Below are 7,909 nucleotides of genomic sequence, written 5' to 3'. Positions count from 1 at the left end.
AAAAGACCAGGCGATGTGTTTAGCAGCCCTGGTAGGAACTATGTCCGCAGGCACCTGGATACACCTCTGGAAAGACTGGCCCTACCTGGACTCAGTTCCAAGGGGGCAGGCCCCACCCGACCCCCGCAGGAAGTAAGTGGCCACCCTTGGGAATGGAGACCACAGCCCCAAGCACTTGCTGCTCCCCCGAAGGCACCCTTGCTTCCAGGGACTGCTCATCACAAATGTGGCGGTGTGGTGTGTGTGCTTGTCCGTGCCCTACGCACGTGTGTGCATATCCCAGTGACCCCAGACACCACAGTTCTATAGGAGCTATGTCCTTGACTTATGTTCTGAAAACACATTTTTATGTTTGATCTGGTGTGTGGGTGGTGTATGCATGAAGCAGTAAATGAAATCAACCAGCCTGCTCAAGAGATGGAGAAACCTATCCTAGGACTTACCCTTCCGCTAATTTCTGCCAGGTCAATGATGAGTTACTAATACTTTCAGGGACCCTCACTTTGAGACTTGAAAGTCAATTCCAGATTATAGTATCCAGCACCCATTTAGACCTTTAACAAGAAAATACACACACACACACACACACACACACACATATTCCTGCCTTCAGGACTTTTCTTCTCTGTTTTCAAATATACAAATAACACCGTTTAAGTAATGTAGTTGAAATGAAAAAAATAGATGGATTTAGTTAACCCTAAACTTAGCATAAGTGAGCAGCAATGCGTCATAGTTACTAAAACAGACAAAAATCTAGACTGCATCAATGGAAATAACTGTGTCTAGATTGTATGACATAAGAGACGCATCTTGTTTGTAATAAGACCTGACCTTAAAGTCTGGACATCACTTTTCAAGAGGGACATTGACCAACTAGAAAGCCTAAAGAGGGTAATAATCAGGAGAGTGAAAAGTCTGGGAACTATGTCATTCAGACAATAGCGAATATCTGAATAGTCTGAAAGGGAAGACCTACAGAGAATAAATACATGAGAGGTGTTACATAGAGGAGAAAACACTGCTCTCTGGACCAGTGGGCAGACTGTGGATCCACGTAAGAATTATTCAACAGTTTGTCTCTGAACTGAACCCACGCTGGCAGTTGGTAAAGGCTGGAGGACTGTCAGTGATGTAGTATAGTGATAACTATATTAAATTGCAGACTGGACAAGATAAGAGTTGTCTGAGAGTCTATGAATCTGTTAAAAAATCAGAAGTAGGTGGAGTCTTCTACAGGTACCTCCCTAAAATTCCACTATTAGAGTCACTTAATTGGACAAAGGCATTCTTTGTCCTGGAATATCTCTTTTTAAATGCCATATGCTTCTTGAGAAAGGTAACACATTACAACAGATAGATAAAACTGTTCTATATCTTTTTTGAATGGAGATGACATGAGTGTATACAATATCAAAACTCATTGAGTTGAACACTTAAATTGTGTCATTTTTTTGTCTGTAAATCAAACTACAATAATGAATGAGTGGGTGAATGAATGAATGAGTGACTGTATAAATTGGAAAGAACAAGAAGGGAGCTTCAAAGTTAAATTTGGACCCTGGCCAGAGGTCACGGATTGATTCCTAGTCAGGGCACATGCCCGGGTTGCGGGCTCAATCCCCAGGTGTATATGTATATATGTATATATATACATACATATATATTTTTTAAAGTTAAATTTGGGGCAGAAGCTTATAGTCTCCACTCTCTGACCCTATGGTGCTCAGAATATAAAGCCCCATTGTGGGAAAGGTGAGCACAATGTTCATAGATGATCTACATTTCTTTTGTATTTCCATCTGCTCCAGAATCCATGTACAACAGTACCAGCATGATGGTCTGTTTCAGAACTCTGGGAAGAGTGAGGCAAACTGGTTCTATTCAACTACACAAAAGTTAAAAAGAAAGTTCTCCGAACTGCCACCTGATCCAAGAGTCTCCCTCACAACAGGTAAGCCAGTCTTATGCTTGAACCTCTGCAGTGACAAAAAGCTCCCTCCTTCCCAGGAATAGTAACAAACAACAATGACAGCTAATGATGTGCCTGGCCCTGTGCCAAGCCCTTTGCTCATTCCAGATGTGGACAGCTCTGGCTGTAGAAAGTTCAGACAGGACTCCAACATTCCCCTCCTGTCTTCACAGGTCTCTTAAGTGAGAGGGAATGAGGGTTTTCATCCTGGAATGTGTTGCCCACGGAGGTTATTGGGGAGGACAGAGTTGGTATTCATTGTGTTATATATTTACCATCATAAGCACAGTCTATACTGGGCTCTGAAGGAATAGCAATAGTGGCAGCAATAGTTAAAATTTATTGAAGCATGTGCTCACTTTACATGCATTTACCTCATTTGATCCACACAACAACCCTACAGATTAGTAAAATGTTGCTTTGAAAGATTAAGGAATTATCTTAAGGCCCAGAGCTGGAAACCCACATTCTAGCCCAGGCTGTCTCACCCAGAGGCTGAGCTGTTAACTACACCAATCTGCACACATTTTCATAGTTAATGTGTTTAGAAGAGTGTAATGGAGAAAATCTCTGAACTGGGGGTGAGAAGACCTAAGCTCTGCTCTCTTGTCTGCTACTTTCTCTGTGAGTTTGAGAAATTGTTTTCTTCATTTCCTTTAGTATGAAATAAGAGAGGTGAACTAACCCTGGCCAGCTTTGCTCAGTGGTTAGAGTGTTTTTCCTCAAATCAAAGAGTCTCAGGTTCAATTTCCAGTCAAGGGCACCCGTCAAGGGCACGTACCTCCCTTGCAGGTTCAATCAGGGTACGAGCAGGAGGCAATCAATTGATGTGTCTCTCTAACATCGATGTCTCTCTCTCTCTCTCTCTCTCTCTCTCTCTCTCTCTTTACCTCTCTCTTTCTCTCCCCTCCCTTCCACTCTCTCTAAAAATCAATGAAAAAAATGTCCTCAGGTGAGGATAAAAAAAAGGGAGAGAAGTGGACTAGCTGATCCCTAAAGCCCAGACCTAACTCTGATAGTCTATACATTCCAAGCCAAAGGCCTATAATCCTTTCCCATCTGGAATGTGCCTTGTATAACATTTACTAGGGCATCCAATTAACGTATGGACATGGTGACGATGATGACAATGATGATATTGACAATGTTGATGATGATGATGATGATGAAATGCATGCATGCATGAATGAATGAATGAATGAATGAAGTGGAATCTTTAGCATTTTCTTTTGCTGAAGGTTGTCCCTGGTCAGCTGTTTCAGGAGAAAGAAAGAGTTCTTGTCTCACTTTTCAGTTTCAGCTGCCTTCCACTACTGGCCTCAGATTTCAGAGAATAAATACATAAAGCCAGCATCAACCCCAGAACTTTCTCTCAAGGCCTAGCTGTAGGCTAGAAGCAGAAAGTGAATATGCACAGAGTGGCCAATTAGTTCACTGAGTGCCCTCATGACCTCTGACCCCTGCTGGGCCACCCCATCCATTAGCTGTCTTCTTCCCCCTCCACCCTCCTTTCTCTCAGTTTGATTCGTTGTTCCCGCCATTCTCTTTCAGCAAAGAAACATGCTCAGGCATTCAGCCAGCCGCTTCCACTTTCTGTTCTTTTGTCTGCTCCCACTGTTGCCCTTGTTGCTAACCTGGTCACCACTCCTTGACCCTATGGCTGGTCTCTCTCCCCTCCTGGGGATGGGGAGGGGCAGTAGTCCAAAGCAAGGCTTGCTGGAAGGAAGAAGGCAAGCTTTTAACTTTCCTTTTCACTGGGGCTTCACTCCACAACCTTGCGTGTGAATCTTATTCCTCATTGCAAGAAAGTCTGTAATGCTTTCTCTGGGATGATGATTTCTTTCAAAGGCACGTGTTTTGGAAAATCCTCGTGGGTGAAGGCAGCAGTATGTTCCTTTGATTGAGAGCGGAAAGGCTAGTTCAAGATTATGGGTGAGTACATATTTGTGAGAACTCCAAAGCAATCATCAAAAGGTGAATATAAACTAATATTTTGTACTTGAAACAAACCTTCCAATTGTTGACTGCCTCTGCTGATTCTTTAGAATTCTAGCTCAGAGAACAAGGGAGCTGGTGGTGAAATTTATTAGAAAAGGGCAAGCACGTGGGCATCAGACCACTGCATTTAAATCCAGGCCCTGCCTCTTGTCAACTGGGAGACTTTTGGTAATCATAGCAGCTTCCCATGTTCTGAGGGCATTCCGCGTGCCAAGCACTTGACACACATCATCTTACTGATGCTCATACTGAGCAGTGAGGTAGATACTGTTTAGCAATTGTCATCTCATATTACAAATAAATGAATGAAGGCTAAGAAATTAAATTATTTGTTCAGGGGTGTATAGATAATAAGTGGCAGAGAAGGAACATGCATGAGGTATACATGACTCCGGAGTTCTTAAATGCGGTACCATACTTCCTCCAGTTTACCTAAGTCAGTCTTTTATGAGCTTCAGCTTCCTCACCTGTGAAATGCTCTCCTATAAAGCGCCTAACAGGAATGACTAAGCAGCCCTGCATGCTTACTTATTCCAGGCATTTTTCTAAATGCTGACATAACTTACCTCATTTAAGCCTCACGAGGTTCTAATAAATTGGAACTATTTTTATTCCCACTTTACAGAGGAGGAAACTGAGGCTTAGAGGGGTTAAGAAACTAACCCAGATCACACATGGCCAGTAAGTAGTGAAGCTGGGATTCTAATTTGAGCTGTTTGGCTCGAGAGCCCATGCCCTCTCACGTTCGAATCTATGACAGTTGCCTCAAAAAGGCCTACTGAAGAAGTCACGGCACGTGCATGCGCACATGCGCGCACACGCACGCACACACACAAACACGGTGTATACACAAAGAGAGGGCTACAAGAATGTAGGTAACTAATTCCAACCCAAAGTAACAGGGACAGTTTTCTGAGAATGTAGAGGAGAGTCACTTGATGGAAATTTACTGTAATGCCAGAAAGGCTTGGAAATACATCTGTTTCACAAAAGGAGGAACATCCTAATAGTGGACCAACATTGATGTTGGAGAAGTGGCAGAGTCCTTGTCATAAACGTGTCTAATCAATAGTAAGGCAGGCCTTTTAACTCTCTAAACAGAATGATGGTTGTTGGCCAAAATAAGCACCTTATCAAAGGTGGCTAAAAGGAAGCCAAGAAGAAAGTTGTTGGTCCGTTGTCTAAGAAAGATTGGTGTGATGTGAAAGCACCAGCTATGTTCAATATAGGAAATATTGGAAAAACACTAGTCACAAGAACTCAAGGAACCTAATCACATCAGGTGGACTCAAGGGTCATGTTTCTGACGTAAGCCTAACTGATGTACAGAATGATGAGGTTGCATTTAGAAAACTCAAACTAATTACTGAGAATATTCAGGACAAAACTGCCTAGTTGTTTTTCATGGCAGGGATCTTACCCATGGAAAAATGTGCTCCATGGTCAAAATATGGCAGACCATGGTTGAAGCTCATGTTGACGTCATGATGGTTACTTGCTTCGTCTATTCTGTGTTGGTTTTACAAAAAAATATAACCATCAGATTTGGAAGACCTCTTATGCTCAGCATCAACAAGTCCACCAAATCTGGAAGAGGATGATGGGAATAAAGACCCTAGAGATGCAGGGGTCTTTCAAATGACTTGAAAGAAGTGGTCAATAAGTTGATCCCAGATAGCATTGGAAAAGGCATAGAAACGCTTGCCAATCTGTTTATCTGCTCCATGATGTCCTTGTTAGAAAAGGCAAAATGCTGAAGAAGCCCACGCCTGAATTGAAGAAACTCATGGAGCTTCATAGTGAAGAAAGCAGTTTTGAAAAGCTACTGAGGATGAGATGGGTGCTGCCAAGTTGAACAAGCTGATGGATAAGCCTCTTGTCCAAGAATCTATTTAAAATTCAGACTTTTAATGGCAATAAATTTTTTTTAAATATATTTTATTGATTTTTTACAGAGAAGAAGGGAGAGAGTTAGAGAGTTAGAAACATCGGTGAGAGAGAAACATCAATCAGCTGCCTCCTGCACATCTCCTACTGGGGATGTGCCCGCAACCCAGGTACATGCCCTTGACCGGAATCGAACCCGGGACCCTTCAGTCCGCAGGCCGACGCTCTATCCACTGAGCCAAACCGGTTTCGGCGGCAATAAATTTTTTAAAAAGTCCTATTTGTGTGTGTGTGGGGGAGGGGGGACAGTAAGGAAGGCAGGTGGGCACTGCATCTCACTCAACTAGGTACTCCTTCCCCTTTTCCTTCCCCTTCCCTCCCCAAGAGCATCTAGAAGTGTCTTGCAAATACTTGGCACTCGCTTGATAGGTTTTTCCTAAGTGAATAAGCGAATAATACCTAAGGGAGGATTTCATTGGGAGTAAATGGCTCTCCTGTTTTGGCGGATGCTGTAGCCCTGCAGCTGAAAGACCCTGTTTCCTCTCATCTTTCTCCCTGCAGCTCCTCTGACAAGCCCACAGGCTGAATGATAGAAAGCTCACTGTACCAGAGATGATTTATGGTTCTTTGTTATACAAACCCTTTCACATCCCTCCCCATCCTCTTTTTGCCAATTCATCATGATACTTAAATGGAACTTTAGATAGTGAACTATATGGCTCACAGTCTTGAAGACAATAGTTCAGGACACCTGAACAACAATAGAGCTAGTATGCAGATCTATAAAAGACCACCTCTCTATGGGGATTATCTTAGATTTTCCTGCTTTCCCCAAAGATCCAGAGAAAGAAATGCCTTTATTTTTACCTTAAAGAGTCCCAGGTACTCGGCCTAAGCAGTGAAAAGAAAGGGGGAGACATGCATCTGACCATGGAAGGCAAAGCTCTGTAATCTCTTCGTAATTAAAGTAACAGAAGCCCCAAGGAAAGTATCACAATATTTCAGTCTGGGTTGCAGAATAACTTTGCAAAGATGCCTCAGAGGTGTTTTTACTCAATGCTCTGGGACCTGTACTTTGTTTGGCCAATCTGCTACCAAAATAATGAGGCAGGCCAAAACCGGTTTGGCTCAGTGGATGGAGCGTCGGCCTGCGCACTGAAGGGTCCCAGGTTCGATTCCGTTCAAGGGCATGTACCTGGGTTGCGGGCACATCCCCAGTGGGAGATGTGCAGGAGGCAGCTGATTGATGTTTCTCTCTCATCGATGTTTCTGGCTCTCTATCTCTCTCCCTCCCTCTCTGTAAAAAAATCAATAAAATATATTTAAAAAAAAATAATGAGGCAAAGTGAGTTGAAGCTTTTGTGGTTCTTCATGCTTTTAATATAAACTGAAGTTACACTAATCAAAGTAAACCCTTTATCATGGCTATAGGAGTCAAATAGAAGTAAGTTTTTCCTTCCATCTGTCTGTCATCAAGCCTATTTCAGTCACATCACTCATGGGATATTATATGTTGGCATTACCTTGACTATGTCAATAGAACTGAGACTAAGTCACATACACTAACACTAATCCAAGAGCACGTAAAATGGACACTTTTGATTTTATTTATTGATTGTTATATGTCATCACCTTATTGTGAAAAGAATTATGGCTGTTAGATACTAACATACCAAACATGATTTGTTACATGCATTTTTTATAACTCAGATGAATAAGTGATGCCTTCTAATTTCCTACTGCTCAATGCTTAAAAAACTCACTGCTTCTCTCTGTCTCATTTCCCTTGATATACAATTAGTAGGTGAATATTTTGCTTCCTATCCTCCTAAAAGTCAGAAAACTCAAAATGCAATGTGAACAACAAAGAGCTATTTTATAAAATAATACAAAGAAGTTAGGCATACATCTTAATTTCAGTGAACCATATCATACTTTAAATGTACCATGGAATATAAAATAATATTCTTTTGTAAAACAATCAAATTCCTTGTAAACTGGTTTGAACATTCAAAGTCTCAAGTAATCAGTTTGCTTAAAAGAGAGCTTCAT

The 7,909-nt window shown here is 42.0% G+C and overlaps 1 pseudogene; it reads left to right on the top strand.

Moving 5' to 3' along the window:
* The first annotated feature begins 5,075 nt into the window (after nucleotides 1–5,075).
* Nucleotides 5,076–5,888, top strand: LOC102768397 (annotated as a pseudogene).
* Nucleotides 5,889–7,909: the final 2,021 nt, after the last annotated feature.

Source organism: Myotis davidii, unplaced genomic scaffold (assembly GCF_000327345.1).
Source record: "Myotis davidii unplaced genomic scaffold, ASM32734v1 scaffold993, whole genome shotgun sequence".
In the NCBI taxonomy this organism is placed as follows: Eukaryota; Metazoa; Chordata; class Mammalia; order Chiroptera; family Vespertilionidae; genus Myotis; species Myotis davidii.
This window is presented reverse-complemented; position numbering and strand designations above follow the sequence as displayed.